This window comes from Peromyscus maniculatus, chromosome X (assembly GCF_049852395.1).
Source record: "Peromyscus maniculatus bairdii isolate BWxNUB_F1_BW_parent chromosome X, HU_Pman_BW_mat_3.1, whole genome shotgun sequence".
NCBI lineage: Eukaryota > Metazoa > Chordata > Mammalia > Rodentia > Cricetidae > Peromyscus > Peromyscus maniculatus.
The window spans coordinates 53,126,558-53,144,880 of record NC_134875.1 but is presented as its reverse complement, the minus strand read 5'-3'; the positions used below and the strand labels follow the sequence as shown (position 1 = coordinate 53,144,880).

The window sequence follows — 18,323 nt, the reverse complement described above, 5'->3', positions numbered from 1 at the left end:
TTTTTTTTTTTGGTTCTTTGTATATTCTAGATACAAACCCTCTGTCAGCTATATAATTGGTACAGATGTTTTCCCATTCTTTAGACTGCCTTTTACTCAAATGGTGGTGTCCTTTGCTGTACAGAAACCTTTTAGTTTCATGAGATCCCATTTATTAATTGTTGGTTTTAGTGCCTGCACTACTGGGATCCTGTTCAGAAAGTACTTCCCTTGCCAATGAGTTCACTTGATGGTGGGATGGGTTTATTAGAAGCAGCAAAAATATGGATCTGATTTTATAATCCAATCTGCCAGTCTGCATGTTTTGTTAGGGAACTGAGACAGTTAATATTGAATTATTATTGAACAGTGTGTATTAATTCATGTTGTTTTGTGTTGAGGTATTTTTGTTTTAAATCTTTTTGGTTTACTGTCCTGAGGTTATTTATTGCTTGTGTCTTCTTGGTGGGGTTAACCATTTTTAGACTAAAGTTTCCATTCTTGTATCTTCTGTAGAGCTGTGTTGGTAGACACAAATTCCTTGAATTTGTTTTTATCACGAGAAGTTTCTCTTTATCCTTAAATTACTACTGATAGTTTTGTTGGTATAATAGTCTCAGCTGGAATCTGTGGTCTCTTAAGTGTCTAGATCATCTCTCCAGTCACTTGCTTTTCGAGTCTCCATTGAAACTCAAGTGTTATTCTAATGGGTCTGCTTTTACATGTAATTTGGTCTTTTTCCTTTGCAACTTTTAATATCCTTTCTTTGTTCTGTACATTTAGTGTTTTGATTATTATGTGTCATGGGGAATTTCTTTTCTGGTCCATTCTGTTCAGTGTTCTGTATACTTCCTATACCTTAATAGACATTTATTTCTCTAGACTCAGGAAATTTTTATCTATGACTTTGTTATGAATATTTTCTAGAGCTGGGAGGTGGTGGTATATGCCATTAATTCCAACACTAGAGAGACAGAGGCAGGAGGATCTCAACCCACTCCCAACAAAAGCCCCCCAAAATATTTTCTGTCTTTGACCAGAGGGTTTTTTTTTGGTCTATACCTATTATTTGCTGGTTTGTTCTTTTCATAGCATCCAGATTTTATACCTATAATTTTAATTTTTGGGTAGATTTAACAGTTTCTTTGACTGGGTGATCTAACTTTTCTACCTTATCTTTGGTACCTGATAGTAGTCTCTCTTCCTCTTCATCTAATCTGTTGTAAGGCTTTCCTCTGAGGTTTATGTTTAACTTCCTGGGTTATCCATTTAGAGTATTATTTCAGTTTGTTTTTTCTTTATTGATTTGATTTATTTCTTAAGTTCTATTTTCATATCTTGAAGTGTTTTCATTATTTCATTCAACTCTTTATGTTTTTACAGTATTAATTGAGGCATTTATTCATATTCTCTTTAACGTCCTTAAACATATCCACATTTATATTTTGAAGTCATTGTCTGGTGCTATAGCTAAGTTGCTTTTCTAAGGAAATATTATACTAGGGGTATTGGTTTCTGGAGGAGACATTTTGTCTTGGTTGTTCATCTTCAAAGCTGATAGAAAATTTCTAACAAAATGTGGTGGTATTGTGTTCCCCAAAATATTGTGCACACTAATAAACTTTTCTGGGGTCAGAGAACAGAACAGCCTCTAGATACAGAGGCTAGAAAATGGTGGCACTCACACCTTTAATCCTAGTATTCCAGAGGAAGAAATCCCTCTGGATCTCTGTGAGTTCAAGGCCGCATTGGAAATAGGCAGGCATGGTGACTCACACCTTTAATCCCAGAAAGTGAGCCTTTAATCCCAGGGAGTGGTGGTAGAAAGCAGAAAGGTATATAAGGTGTGAAGACCAGAAACTAGAAGCTTTTGCCTGGTTAAGCTTTCAGGCTGTGAGTAGCAGTTCAGCTGAGATTCATTCTGGATGAGGACTCAGAGGCTTCCAGTCTGCGGAAAGAGGAGAGGTGAGGTAGCTGTTGCTTGTTCTGCTTCTCTGACCTTCCAGAATTCACCCCAATACCCAGTTCCAGGTTTGTTTTTATTAATAAGAACTTTCAAGATTCATGCTACAAAAAAAGCCTCCCTGATAGTCTAGTTTGTGCTAACATATGTATGCAAAAAGAACCATACTAACCTAAACCAGTAGAGCATATGCATATGCTTTGAGATATTTTTTAGATACAATTTCTTCTTAATTACCTACCCATCCACATATGTCCTCTTCACAATAAACAGACATTTCATCGGTCAATATCATAATGATGGGTTAGGTGGTTGTAACTGTAGTGAAGCTGCTTGGCTTTTACAACTAGATCCATGAATTTGGCTTCACTAGTAGCCAGACAAATTAACAAGAAAAAATATTACTATTTTAGCTTTAAGACCAAATAGTCATCCCTGAAAACATACATACAAATAAGTAACATACAGTGTGAGTAGGTTGAATTGTGTGTGTGTGTGTGTGTGTGTGTGTGTGCGTGCATTTGCATGCATGCATCAACACGTATATCACAGCAATTAATGAATATTTTATAGATAGATAGATAGATAGATAGATAGATAGATAGATAGATAGATAGATAGCTGGCTGGACTCCTCTAATACTGAAGCATTGCACTTTGCTTAAATCATTCTTTGAATAGTTTCTAAATCATTCACACAATTCATTTAGGATCTGACAATTCCATTTACCTTAAGGGTTTGAATCACTTCCTGTACAGAATGAGATTGTCACTTGTAAGTCTTCCCCTTGCCAGAAGCATGAATCTAGCACTTTTCTATTCTTTGTCCCTCATTTAATTTCATTGAAGTATTAGGTTGTGTAACAAGCTTTTGTCATTATTTATGGCATGGTTTGGGTGTTCTTTCGAGGACTGACAATTTAGGAAGAAGAGGAAGAAAGATGCCTGGCATTTCTGGTGATAATAACAGATGATTATGGAATTAAGGCAGGAACAACAGAACAGCTGGGAGGCATGTGTATGAACTTTTAATTTTCTAGGTATATCTAGATTGAAACAGCAAGTTTTAAAAATGTAAGCTGACTTCATCTAATTCAATTTAGCTTCTCTATCAAATGATATAAATTGTCAAGGAACAGAAAAGGCTGAGCTTTCTATCTTAAAATCTCTGGATTGTCAACAAAATGATGAGTCAAAAACAGCCTTGCTTTAATAACTAGCAATCTACTTTCAGTGAACGTTTCTGCAAGGTAGTGTGCATAACCAATTTTCTACAATCAGACATTAGTCCACTAAGCAAAGTACCTCTCCCTGAAGAATAAGCCAAAAAGCTGTCTGTTTCAGTTTCGGATTTATAAACAATAACCACTGGAACCTCAGTCTTGAATCTCTCAAGTACAGAACTGGCACAAGCCAGTGTAACATGGAACAAAACAGATGGAATTTCAAGAATCTTCTTGCTACATTTCTCAATGAAGGTGAATTTCTCTTCACCCAACGTATACTCATAGACAAGACCTGCATGGCCCAAACAGTCAGGATTCAGGTCGTCAAAGGAATTCAGAGCTACTCCACCACAAGCAAGTGTCAGCCTCTCCATGTTTCTCCTCTTGGCCCTGCGCAGAACCACGATGCCTTCTTTTGCAAGGGCATGTAAGGAAAAGGGGTCAATCCCCTTTTGGTTAATGACGACAAATCCTTTATCGGAATCACCACAGACTTTCCTTTTCAGCTCTACTATCTTCTTAACTCTGTCTTCAATGAATTTTCTTTCAGCCTTCACTAGTTTTTCTCTCTCTTCCGCACTCTTGTAGAAAAACCCAGAATTCACTTCTGTTTTGTCATATTCTAAGGACACGTTGCACGTGAGGATGTAGGCATTTTCTACTCATTTCTTCATATCAGGATGCCGTGCTCCATGATCCAAAACAAGCCCTCTGATTAAGCTTGAATCAGTTTCAGATTTATGTTTTATCTCCATGATCTCAACCATGAAGAGGTCAATGGGTTCATCTTTTTTCTTAATGGCCAAAATGGAGTCCACTACAGCCTCTGTTAAGACATCTGCAAGTTCAGCATGAACTTTAGTTCGCAGAGATGTTCTGGCCACATCGATCAGGGTTTCTCTGTCCATCTCTCTGCTCACTTTGACTTGTTCCAAAAACTGGAGTGCCTTTTCCTTAGCAGCTTCAAAACCTTCAGTTATTATCCTGGGGTGAAGACCCTCAGAAATGTAGAGGTCGGCCTGCTTCAGCAGCTCCCCATGATAAGGACATTGGACGTGGTGCCGTCACCAGTGATGCCATCCTGGGCTGTAGCTACTTTTGCTATTAGAGAGGCTGTTGGGTGTTGGATTTGCATTTGGTGAAGCAGCACATTGCCATCTTTAGTAAGCTTGATGTCTCCAGCACCAGAAACAAGCATCTTCATGGTGTCCTTAGGCCCCAAGTTGGTCCTCAGAACATCCTGTAGGCCCCGCGCCACGCTGATGTTCACCACCAGCGCTGCCTGCACCCGGGCCACCTCAGCTTTGGGATTTACAATACTGTAAAAAAAAAAAAAAAAATTGCCGGGCGGTGGTGGTGCATGCCTTTAATCCCAGCACTCGGGAGGCAGAGGCAGGCGGATCTCTGTGAGTTCGAGGCCAGCCTGGACTCACTTCTCTGTGAGTTCGAGGCCAGGCTGGACTACCAAGTGAGTCCCAGGAAAGGCGCAAAGCTACACAGAGAAACCCTGTCTTGAAAAACAAAAACAACAAAAAAATTTTTTTTGCATTGAGTATATGTATGCATACGCTCATAAAGTGGACAGACCCTTTTTAACCCACTGAACAAGATGTTTTTGAGACAATGACACAAAATTACATATTAAGATAAATGTGTTGTCTACTTTGTTCCTTAAATGTTCTTTGAAAAATTGTAATGGTTTTCTTCTAAACAAGGCATGGTGGTGCGTGCCTGTAAGCCTAGCACTTTGGAGGAAGTTCTGCTCTAACTCAGGCTACAGGAGACCTCCAGCTCAGAAGAATCATTTTCTTTTCCTTAGTGGATGTATTTTAAATTAGCCAACTAACCCCGTTAAACGTGTAAGATTCTTGCCAGTGTGAAACACATCTGGGTAATTTATGGTTTTCATAGTATCTCTAATAAATACTTAAAGGTAAAAAAAAAAGAATCTTCTTGCTTGCCTTCTTGCTAAATCTTCAACAAGTTACCATAGCCCCTGCTACTACTTAATTCGCTTACCAAGTGGAAGAAATGATGCCTTCCATGGCACAATAAAAATCTTATGTATGGGAAAATATTTTGAAATGGACAAACTAGTCTGAAGACATAGAAAGTATCTATTAATAAATGTTATATATTACCCATAGCATTAGTTGTAGCTAAGCTAAATAGGAAGAAATGACCCAGGTATACAAGAGAGAAGCAGAAGTGGGTAGGTAATAAAAGGAGATTCATGAGGAGCCACTATGGCCAAGAGAATGACAGAAGGGAGAAGCAATGGGTTAACAGAGGTTTGGCTTTATACTTCTACTTACCTCAGTTCCTGAATGACCAGTTGCACCAGCAACTCACTATAAACAAAGGGAGGTCCTGCTGTCTTTAATTTGTTTAAAACATTAACCTTTGTTAGCCTCCAGGGCAGATCCTGCTATAGAAAATCAATCTAATCAAGGTCCTGGAGAAGGGGAGGAGAAAGGCTGGACAAAGAATGGAAATGGAGACGGGACATAATAAAGCATTTTAAATTGCCCAGCATTATGAACATGCTAAGAAGAAAATTAACAGTAATGACGATGATAATGTCACTCACAGGCCCCATCACTGAGCTTCCTTTCTTTAAGTAGATCTATGAGTTTATTACCATTTTTTCTTCATGGTCCCTGGGAAGTCCAGAGGAAACATGTTCTCAGATCACATCTTTTCAGCTGAAGACCAAAGCACAGACAGAATCTTTCCTGATAAGGCCATAAACTACAGACCATGTAATCCTTACACATGTGGCAAACAGGGATCATTTTGAGAATCTAATGAAAACTAGAGGAACTCTAGAGAAAATTGAATCCATAGGCTGAAACTTTGCAGATAGTTTCAAGAGGTTCATCATACTGTGGACCCTAGGTTAAAAACCTGTTTATCATTGCATTAATTTCCTAGCTTATTGTGCATTCATTTACCAGACTCACAACTGAAGGTCAGTAATGAGAATAGAATTTCTTCCTGACATAAATACATAGGCCCTAAGTTCCATTCAGACATTGGTAGCATGGAGCACTCCTAGAATTCAGGAGATAAGTGGTTAGGGAGATTACTGGAGGTGGGAGTAGTCCAGGAATCACTGAGGCTAAACTAATGGGAACTCAAGAACTGTGGACCAATAGCTGTGGAGCCTCCATGGGACTGGACTTGGCCCTCTGCATAGGACAGATGGTTGTTTAGGGGATACCCTGGCAGTGGTATCAGGATCTATCCCTGGTGCATGAGCGGACTTTTTGGAGCCCAGTGCCTATGGTGGGACACATAGCACAGCCTTGGTGCAGGGGGAGGGGCTTGGACCTGCCTCAACTGAATGTACCAGGTTCTGTTGACTGCCCATAGGAGGCCTTGACTTGGAGGAGGTGGGAATGGGGTTAGGTTGTGGGGCGGGAGGGGGGCGTGTGGAGAGGCTGGAGGAGGAGGAGGAGAGGGGGATCTGTGGTTGTTATGTAAAATGAATAGAAAATTTCTTAATGATAATAAAAATAATCTGAGCAAGACTTAGAGCATTTGAAGGAGATATAGAAGACTGATATTAAAGTTGTTCTGAGAATGAAAACCCAAAACTTAGGGCTTGCCACTCAGTGGATAGAAGCTTACCGCCAAATTTGAAGACTTGAGTTCAATACCCAAAACCGATGAGGTAGAATAGGAGAGTGAAACACAAATAAATAAATAAATAAATAAATAAATAAATAAATAAATAAATAAATAAATAAGTAAATAAATAAATATTGAGATTCAGAAATCTTTGAATAGGAAGAGTGTAGAAGGTAGAAATATGACCTGATTCATTTAATATCCACATGTGGCTTGCCATCTGGGAAACATATATGGCTTACTTGATATGACTATATATGGACGTATTACAGAAACCTTTAAGAAATGCACCTTTATCCTTGTGCCTTGCTTTAGTAAAAGAAGATTCTGAGCTCTGCTCAGATGCACCACAAACCTGTTCCTGGGGAATTTGAGTGGTTGTCAGTAGGGTTTAAGAGTTTGTAAGGTGAAAATGTGTTTCTGTGAAAAGATCAAAGCCAACACATCAGGGGAAAAAGAGGGAAATGAACATGAATAAATAATGTGCAAGTGCAAGCATTTTCTTTCTGAGTTATTCAGCAGTGTTCTTTCCTCAGCCTCACACTATTCTCACTGAGTGCCTACTGTTTACTCAGAGAGGAAATATCTCCACACAAACAGTGGCTTGGCAAAAAAGGGACACTGTTTCTTTATATACAGGATGAGTTTTTTTTTTTTAATTGTCCATCATTCGAAAATACTTAACTGTTTTCAAAAGTAACAGTAAGTTATCCAGGGTTGATTTTGACTGTAACCCCAGGACATAGAAAGATCTCAACCATGATTATAAGATTTCAAGACATCTGGAGCAAAACCCAGGAATCATTCAGGTATTGGATATCCAGGATGTCAAACATCTGGATTCAATGAAAGACTTAAGTGGCTAGTCAATGCACCTGCTTAGAAATTTCTCCCACCCCGTCGGTCTGTCTGTCTCTCTCAGCAAAATATAAGTTCTCAAATAATGTTCCAACGCTATGAGTGCCCTATGCCATGCTCCCTGCCATGAGGGAATCATGAGCCCCAAATTAAATGCTTTCTTTTGTAAGTTACCTTGACTGTTGTGTGTCTTCACAACAATAGATCAGTAACTAAGACTCTCTCTCTCTCTCTCTCTCTCTCTCTCTCTCTCTCTCTCTCTCTCTCTCTCTCCCTGTGTTATAAATTTTTATGTATATGTGTGTGTGTGCGCCTGAATGTATGTGGGCTGGCACCCAGGAAGACAAGAAGAGGATATGAGACCCTCTGGATCTAGAGTTATAGGAGATTATGTGTTGCCTGATATGGGTACTGGGAACCAAACCTGGGTCCTCTTCAAAAGCAGCAAGTGTTGGAGACAGAGCCTATGATTTTCTAAGTCTATTTGAACACTACCAATATACAATGCATATTTGTGTTGCATATGAAGTTATATATACATATTTGTATGTGTAGTATCTTACACATAATATTAGTGGAATGGACCGTGGACTAAGATGAGTTATTCTGTGTTCGAACTCTGACTCACTCAACTTATATATAATTATGTGCTGTGATGAATGGCTTTAATTGTCAACTTGATACAATCTAGAATCATTTGGGAAGTAACTCCCAAAGAGGGATTGTCTAGATTAAGTTAAAATGTGGGCACATCTGTATGAGATTTTCTTGATGAAGTTAATTCACACGGGAGGTTCCATTTGATTTTGGATAGGACTATTCTCTGAGCAGGAGATCTTGAATTGTATGAAACTACAGAAATCAAGCTGAGTACAAGCATGGGTGAATTCATTTCTTTTCTGCTCTTTGCTGCAAATATGAGCAGAAGTTGGAAGGTCCTCATTCACAAATATTTGTGTATTTGTGTTTTCAACACTGGATCGACAATGAGTGTGATAGAATGATCTGACAGCAAGTCAGTCAGTTGTGTTGATTACTTTTCCATCCCCGCTCTTCATTGGGTTACCTTATAGAGTACAAGGGAATAAGTGATATCTGCTCAATTAATTACTAGAACTCTGCCTTTCAAAATTCTCCTGTCTGTCTACTTTTAGAACCTTACATAGTATGTTTTTGTATTTATTAGACTATGGTCAATCTGGAATGCAAACTCAGATCTCTTAGTAATGTGATTTTTGACTAGTTTTGCTGTACCCAACCATTCCCTTGACTATTGTTAATGTCCACTATGAGGTATGAGCCCCTCTTCTGAAATTTTTTAGAAGATTTCAGAAAATAAAGGCACACATCTTTATCGTGTTACTATTTACCATGCAGCATATTTACTTTTCTGTGTCCATTACTATACTTTGAGTTTCTAGAAAGAAAGGCCTATATGTTTTATACCTGTATCTTCAGGTATATGCCTAGCATACAGTAGGTACTAAAATGCATTTAATGAGTATAAGAATAAGTATTTGAAAGCTTATTTTAAATATCATTATTTGCTCTTGTATTTATTTTCTTGCATGTGCATTATGTTCTCATTGAGATAGATATTAAGCAGCTTGTGTTCTCAGATTTGGATATAGTAAGTTTGTGATCTGTATCACACATACACACACACAGACACAGACAAACATACATACATACACACACACACACACACACACACACACACACACACACACGGGGGGGGGGAGTCTTAGTTACTGTTCTATTGTTGTAAGGAGACACCATGACCAAGGCACTTTATAAAAGAAAGCATTTAATTTGAGGCTCATGCATCCCTTATGGTAGGGAGCGTGGCATCAGCAGTCATAGCACTGGAACATTATCGGAGAGCTTACATTTTGCTTGGGCAGGGGGAAGGAAAGGAAGAAAATTATAGACTCTGTAATTACTTGAAGAGACTGACATAATTCTCTGTAGATATAACCAAAACCTCTTATATTTAAAAAAGAAAAAACTGAACCTATTGCTTAGGTATCACTAAAAGTTCTAATGACATTTTCTTTCTGTTGTTATTGTTGTTTTGCTTGTCTGCTGTTTGTTTTTGTTTATTTTGGTGAGGAAGTAAGGAAAGAATTTCTTGAGAATTGAACATTGATTAATGTTAAGTATTTCAATATGAGTATATTTGAATTATGATAAAATAAGTTTAGGATTAGTGGAAAAAACAATGTGACAATATTTAAGAATTGATTTAAGACTGTAGGTTCAAACTATGAATGCTTTCAATTGAAGGGTTGGTTGGAATTTCCTGTAATGGGCAATTAAACCATTTCCATGGGCAGGGTATTCCTAGAAGAGGCAAATATGTTAATGAAAACAGAGAAATAGTAGTAATGTTATCATAGGCAGTGAGGTTTGCTTTTGCTTTCCATAGTCCAGTCCAACTATGAGAATTGACCATTTCACAAAGTATCTTAAAGCCACAGAGAAGACTTACACTAGGAAACTAGACATTTTAAATACTCATCTAACTATAGAATCCTAGCTTTCATATTAAGCACAGTCAGAAAAAAATCCTTTGTCCTATTCCATTTTATATTGTTATAACAGAATACTCAAGAGTGGGAAATTTCTAAAGAAAGATTTGGTGGGGTAGGGTCCTTACAGTATACAGATGGAAAACTCTGAGAATCAGCTGGATGTCTGGTGAATGCCTTCATGCTATGTCATAACATGACAGAAATGCAAATGGGCAAGAGAACACACACACAAAAAGATAAAACTCCCATGACAACCTTATTATATAATAACCAACTATTGAGGTAACTGAATTACTTACTCCTTGAGTAGGGAATTATCCACCAACAAAAGTAAAACACCCCCACCACCACCCTCAGTGACCTAGTTACCTATTGAAGGACACACTACTAATTTATACTCTTGGATGGGAACTGATTTTCTGATACATGGATTTTGGTAGATTATTCAAACCTTAGCACTAGGCATTCTATGTTGTTTTCACAAAAATTTACAGTCCCTTGGAATTTACTGGGATGTTTACCAGCTGTAGTAGAGAATGTGGTGCATTGCCATAATTGCAGCTAGATGAGATACTGAACTAGAAGTGGCATGGAGTTGAGGCCAGCCTGAGCAACACAGTGAGACTAACTCACTAAACAACCACCAGCAAAAGTAGATTAGTTATGAATTTCTTGGCAACATTAAATAGAAGACACCCTGTACTTTTCTTCATTGTAGCAATTGTTCTGGTGATTGATAAGGTGGGCCTCAGTAGACTCCTTTTCTGATATGCTTACACAGCAATTTCTGGCCCTGAGAAGTGCTGCAATTGTGAAGTTTTAAGTTGGAGACCCATTAGTGTGCAAGTGTTAAGTGTGTGGGGGCTAGAGCGATGGCTGTGCAGTTAAAAGCACTTACTGCTCTTGTGAAGGACCAGAGTTCAGTTCCCATTGCCCATCATGAGCACCTCCCAACCTTCTATAACTCCAGCTCCAGGGGTTCTGAGTAACTCCATCTCTAGGGCATTTGAAAGCCTGTGGCCGCTGTAGATACCTGCACTCCCATCACATGTACATATATATTGGTAGAATTATTAAGGCAACTCTATGTAGTTAAAAGGGAGATTTATTTTGTGGGGTAACTTACAAGTGAAGGGATAGGTAACAGGGTCTGGGAAAGGTGAAGCGCAGTCCAGCAGTGTTCTCTGGAGAACTCTGCTTGTTCTACCTCTAGTGTCCAGGATCCAGAAACCAAGAGAGCCAACCCATCTGGATCTCAAGTCTTCAGGGGTCCTGTCTCTGGTCTGCCTTGTAGGTGTGACAGCTACCGAAGCCTCAGTGGGGGTGGTCCTTCCGGGTCAAAGCTGGACCGGCTACCCACTACACATATATACACAGAAACACATGCCTACAAATAAAAACAAATCTTAAAAAGAATTATGTGTGTGGAATATATCATTATATTCACTTTCTTATTAAAATATATAATAGGTTTTCTTTGTGCTCACATTGCTAATTCCTCATTTGTCACTGAGTTTTAGTCACCATTTGCATTTGAGATACATTCAGATGACTTTCAGATATTGCTTTTCAAATCTATGCTTTACCACCTACTGAAATTATTTTTCAAGGCATGTTGATTAGTGCTTATTAAGGCTAGTCATGTCTCAAATATGATTTATGAAGGGAAGGTAACAATGTGAGCTGGTGAGATGGGCCAGTGGGCAAATCTTAACATCCTGAGTTTGGCCCCTGGAACATACAGCTGAAGGAGAGAACTGACTCTACAAAGGTATCCTCTGGCCCCACATGTGCAGTGTGGAATGCACACACAGTCACATGGCTGTGCATGTGCACATATCGGTATGTAAATAATAATAGTGATGATGATAATGATGATAAACTTTAAATAGTTAAAAGATCATTTTGTGTTTTGTCAGTTTATAACAAAAATATTTCCACATTTTTAAATTATTCTTATCAAATGTATATCACAACATAGCCAAGAATTTAAAAGTACAACCTATTTTATTATTGAAACAACAGCTTGTAAGTCATTCATTACCCCATATCACTCAGATTGATACAGTTAGTTTCAGAATTGTGAAGAAATTTTAGCTGTGGAAAGACCCAGGTAGGCATATTTAACTGTATGCATATACAAATTAAGTGGAAATTCATATATTATGGCTATAAACACCATGCTGGGCTTGATAAAACTGTAACTAAGAACTGACTTCATTAGATTATATCTGTTCTATTTCATGATATTAAATAAGATAGTTTTACCATGACTATTTCTGAGAAAGACAGTTCAGATGTGAGGCATCTGAAGTATATCAGCTTCATAAAGAAGCTCATAGCTAATGTGACACAAACAACTAAGATACTTTAAATTTTATTAGGCTCTACTTTCCTATTAATGTCTCACTAAAGTTGTATGATACCAAACACTACAGAGGGAAGAGAGCAGTTTGTCACCTGACATTTAGATGCACATCATAAAGGTTGATGATGTAAATCACTGCATGAATGATATAAGAGGAGAAGCTCTGCCTAATACAAATGTTGCCGATAGTCCACAAGGTCCAAGAATGATTTGGGCACATTTAAGTAAGTAACCTTTCATCTCTAAGATTTTCTGTAATTTACTAGGAACAGGAACTCCACACAGTTCAATTGATCCTCTTAATCACTCTGTAACTTGGTTATCACAAAGCCTTAACCTCATACTTTGATAATAAATAACAGAGCAAATATCAGTATTTTGGTAAATGGTGGACTATTTGGGAATTTGAAACAAAATCTAAAGTCTTGATTTCAAGAGTCGGGACTTTATTCTGTGATCATGACAAGTTTGCTGTAGGTGATATTATAAAGCTTTTATTACTTAATATTGTGTGGTTTTAAAGAGATTATTTGATATAAAATATGCCCAAATCAATATAATGATCAATTTTGTGGCTATATTAGAAACTATCCTTTTTAATCAACCTATCTACATAAAATCCAATTTTATTTCATCATCAAAATGAATTACCTACATAATGTCACTAATTATATTTAATCTGTATAGTCAAAACCTTGCATCACAATGACATGCTTACAATGTACATTACTGTGTTGGTAATTACATACCTTACAGATTCCAAGCCATTTCATCCTCTGTAAAATGTTCTATGTCTACATAGGGAAACATAAAAAGTTCCAATTATTATATCATCCAGTTCCTAGTGAAATGGTTCTAAAGTTTACTACACATTATAGTCAATAGAGAACTTTCAAAAGTATTGATTCCTTAGCTAATGATGAAACTCTGCCACAGAATGAGGATCTACTATGTATAGTGCCTCAAATTCTATATCAGTATAAAAAAAACTGAGAGAACTTTTGAGCTGAGTAGTGATTATATAGGCCAGAAATTGTAAGCCTGAGACAAGCCTGGGCTACATAAGGGATATATTGTTTTAAAAAAATATATGATGCCTTGATCTAATGCCAAGAAGTTCTGATGTAATAGATGTGGACTATAACTGAGATATCAGAATGTTTTTAGTAGTTCACTAGGTATTTCTAATATGAAGATGAAGTTAAAAAACCATGATATAGTTGATTCACCCACTAGGTTCTAGCTAATCTGTAGACCTTCAAAACTTTATTAATAATTAGTTTTCTATTCAGAAGATTATTTTCCCAGAGCTTCTTAGTTTTGAAATGTATTTTTCACATAGCAATTACTGTGTTACTATGGTCCCTGCTAAATTCTTCCTGCTTAAAGTGGAATCAGTTGTTTGAGCTGAACCTGGTCAGCCTGAAATCGGTTTTAGAATCGGACTCATTTTCCAGTTTTCTCTTTTCTTCAATAACCTGATTTCCCCTATATCTTGACCTTTGATCAAATCTAGGTATCCAACTAGATTATACCTTCTGAGCTTCATTTCATCCCTTCTTATCAATAGTAATTTGATTGAAAACACCAGTGTCCAGATGATTGTACATTTGTCTTCCACAAAGATTCTAGCATCCTGCTATGAAAACTACTTAGGGTAGTAATCCTTTGACTTCGGATTCCGAGAGCCTGAACTGAAATTCACAGCCTTCTTTGAGCCTCAGTTTTTACAACTATAAAGTGAGAAATTATATCATAAATGTACGAGTGTCAATATCAAGAATGTAGTGCTTATAGTACATTTTACACAAAACATGCTCAAATCCACATTAGCAAGCACATTTGATTTTCTTATGATAAAATAGCTCATAGATAACACTTTTCATTCATTTAAAATCAACAGATGAGGATTTGGCAATCAAAACAAATAACCTCAGATATCTTATTTGTCATTTAAACATAGCATCTCTTCATATATATTTATCTCTCAGAATAGCTAGTTTGCCTTAAACATGCTGCATTTTCATAGGAATATAATCGGGGTCCACTTTATTTCTAGTGCCTGAAGAGGCCGTTGCTTTTGATATTATAGATAAATGTTAGGATACATAATAATTACTTTATTGCCAAGAGTTCTGAATGAAGCTATAAAAGAAAAAAATGATCTGCCTAATTGCCTCAAGATGGATATGTAATGCATGAATCTCTTGTTTAATGGATCCAATAATAGGCCACCTGTTTCTCCTACCTCCTACTCAGAACAGTACTGTATGAATGAATGGTGCATCTGATTTTGAGATGCAGTGATGTAATTTCATGACAGCTCATTTCCATTTGTAATATTACCTAATCATATGCTTCTAGATTTTAAGAAAACCTGCATTCTACATATCATTTTTGTAAGTGCTATTAAAAAATCCTCTAGGTAGATGTTCTGCATTGGAAAGTACTACTTACAGGACAAATAAATAGAGGGAAAAAAGATAGAAGTAGGCTAAAGGTTGAGTACTGGCTTGATTTGTTGAAGACCAAATTCTTGGTCTGTTAGCATAACAGGATTTAACATTCAGTCAAGCCACTCATCATTAATTTCCCACCATTTGACTTCATCATTTAATCTATCACAATATTCTAAGTCTGCCATGCATGATTCTGTCTTAAATACACATAAATTAAGTTTAAATGAGCCTTGCCACTTCTAACATGTCAAAGATTCAAGCTACAGTAATTCAGAATTTGTGATGACTCAGGCTTCTCTGAAAACAGAGGGTATACTTTTTTCTTGGCAGTGTAACAGTGTTAGCAGATGGGGGGAGGTGTGTTTCTTAAAACACATCATTTTCAAGTACACTTTTTCTGCAAATACTAGATATGATAATTATAATAATCATGACAAGCCTGGTGAAACCTGCCACTGTGTTTACAGTAAAGATGTTTCCTTGTGGATGTTATTCATTATTTGCTCTGTAAACCCCACAAAATATACATGCTCAGAACTAGAGGGACACAGAGTAATTCCTCATTATATATTACCTATAATAGTATCAAGATGTGTTACTTGATACAACTTGTGGCCTGCTTGAGAGAAAACAAGAATTTTTCAGGTGTATGTTGTGTTTTCTTTTTGTTGTGGTTTCTGCTGTTATTTTAATTTTGTTTGGCTTTAAATTGCTTATCCTCCTTTTAAAAAAGGCTGTTTGTCAATCAACCAAACAATTGATATGACATAAGGCAGAACTAGCTTAACCTAAACTATTAATTAATAATCAAGAAGAAAAAAGAAAACCTTTACAAATTTTGTTTTACGATAATGACAAAGACCATGATGTTGTTCCTAAGTACTTCAGCATGCATGCCTAAAGACTAAGGACATTTTCTTTTGTAATCACAGTGTTGCTCAAATTCCTCCTGTCAGTGAAAATGTGAATTGGTAAATGTTAAGAGTTTTAGCTCCATGAAGGACCAAGACAGTGGCTTCTTCTACTCTCCATATTAATAATCAGCACAGATAAGGGAATTTGTTAGCAGCTCATCTGGGTGGATTGACCAATCAATTGATTGGTACAGTCTCATTCTAGTTCTTTGGTTCAGACTCTGGAACACAAAAGACAGGAAACCATTGTTCTTGTTCCCTCTGATCTGCTTCTTCTGACTATCAAGACAAAAAAGAATGAGAAAATTAAATCCTTCTCACTGTGTGTAAACTCATAGAGGTTGCCCCTAGTTTGATCCATGGCACTGTGCTTCTCTGTATAAGATAATAATCTTCTTTGTTCACATGCAGAAATTATTGACTTTCTTCTTCTCATGAAAGGAAATTCATGTTTCTTAGACACTTAAAGATTCACAAGTGAAAGTTTCAGTATAATCCCTGCCATGATCATATGATTGGAACTGATTGTATTTGAATAATTAAAATAGCTACAATATCAACTCTATCAGCAGCTATGGCTCAAAGATAAAACATATTCCCATTTCACCATTTATTAATATAATCTTCCCCCTTCCTTTGTAGTTAATTTGTTCTGTCAGCTTTTTGGAAACATTTAATAATTCTCTGCATGCTAAAGATATAAAATCTTGAATTTTTATCAAATATGATCAGTGTATTCCCCGTTTAAGGCTTTGCACATCTTTTTAAATAAATGCATCTCTTAATTGTACAATCTTCTTTTGGGAGAACTTAAGCCAAAACACTGCTCTTAGAAAGATCAAACTCTTCAAAAGGTTTTGCCACTTGGAAAATACACTTAATTATTAAATAGCAGCCTTCTCCAGTGTTTCCCCAGTTCATTGTGCTTTGATTGTGTTTTCCCATTTAAAGATTAAATCTCAAGTCAAATATTTAATCTTGGACAAAGCAGAGCATTTAGAAATAGCAAGCGTTCCATCATGCCTAGACAAGTACTGTACAGGTCTTGTTCCCTTGCTGCTGGTTATTGACAGGCCTGCTGTCCCTCTTTGCTATTATGGGCTTCATCAGTGCTGCCAGGAAAAAGGGACTCTGGCATTTTGGCAGTTGTTCTTTGCCAGGCTCTAAACTTTCTTTTAAGCTTTACAAGTTGGCTACAGAGTGATTTTAAGAGTGCTATTTGACATCTGGGCAGTTGACCTAGTCCTAATTGAAAAAGAAATTAAATTGTCTCTGGGCTGTCTTCCTTTTTCTCTGCTGTAGTGCTGGATGAGTAGGAGACATATATTTCACATAGGGCAAAGTTTTATTCAATCTAATAATGTTTAAATGTGATAGTCTTGATTATGTTAAATACATTTCTATCTTTGATTATTTTATTAATATTGGATGAGAACTATTAAGTTTATTTTTCAAAGTTAGCAAGTTAAGAACATTATTATTCATTTCTAAAAATCATGAAGGCCAGGAGCCAGTCAGTTTCTCTCTCTTGCTCTCTATCTTTTTCTCTACCTCTCTCTTATTTTTTCTCTCTCCCTCTCTTTATTCTTCCCCCCTTAAATCTTAGCCAAATGCAATGTGCTGCATCCTATTTTGTACAATTTGGTTTTTTTGGTTAATGAAAATTTAACAGAGAGCTTCAGTCCACCAGCCAGGAGGCAAGGTTCTAAGACTATGCTGTAAGAATTAAACACACAAAAGAATCAATAAATGCAAAAACAATCACATGGAATTACTTGTTTTAATTATAAGGTTGGTTAAGTAGAACTATGTTCTAGGTCTCTACTATTTATATCTCCATTCAAATCAAAATATGCATGAAGAAATGTGAAAACCATAGTAGCATCTTAAGTTATAAAACACTTCTTTCTCCTCAAAGGTTGTAGGAAAAAGGGTGTACGACTTTGATGGTGAACGCATGTTTCTGAAATTGTTTGAGCATCTTAATTTTTTTTGTTTTACCAAAAATTATCTTCAGATGAACTATGATGAAATTTCTATGCCCTAAGATATATAATCAGTAGTGAAAAGGAAAAAAAATGAGCCCTACTTCATGTCATGATTATTAAAGCAAAACTACCTTTTGTATAAGCAAATAGAATGAATAAGACATTGACTTTTTAAGAGTTTTCTCATAACTAACTTCATGGAAAATTGGCAAACAGCGATTTCTGTATTTGACATATTAGTACTTCTCTCCCTTGATCTGTATCAAGTAGTCTCTGACCCTACCACTTGCCTTCCTCTTTCCTTCCACCAAACTCCTTTTTCCCTACCACTATCTCTGGTTACACTTGATTTAACTAGAGCTCTTACCACTGACTCAAATGGAAAATATGTAGAACGGCTGG

General features: G+C 36.8%; 1 protein-coding gene and 1 pseudogene across 3 annotated transcripts in view; one reads left to right on the top strand and one right to left on the bottom strand.

Annotated features, from left to right (window-relative positions):
• The window catches only part of Il1rapl2 (interleukin 1 receptor accessory protein like 2), a 1,196,146-nt gene that overhangs the window by 921,453 nt on the left and 256,370 nt on the right, over nt 1-18,323 (top strand). The gene's annotated exons all lie outside the window — the stretch shown is intronic.
• Nucleotides 3,158-5,212, bottom strand: LOC102921706 (T-complex protein 1 subunit zeta pseudogene; annotated as a pseudogene).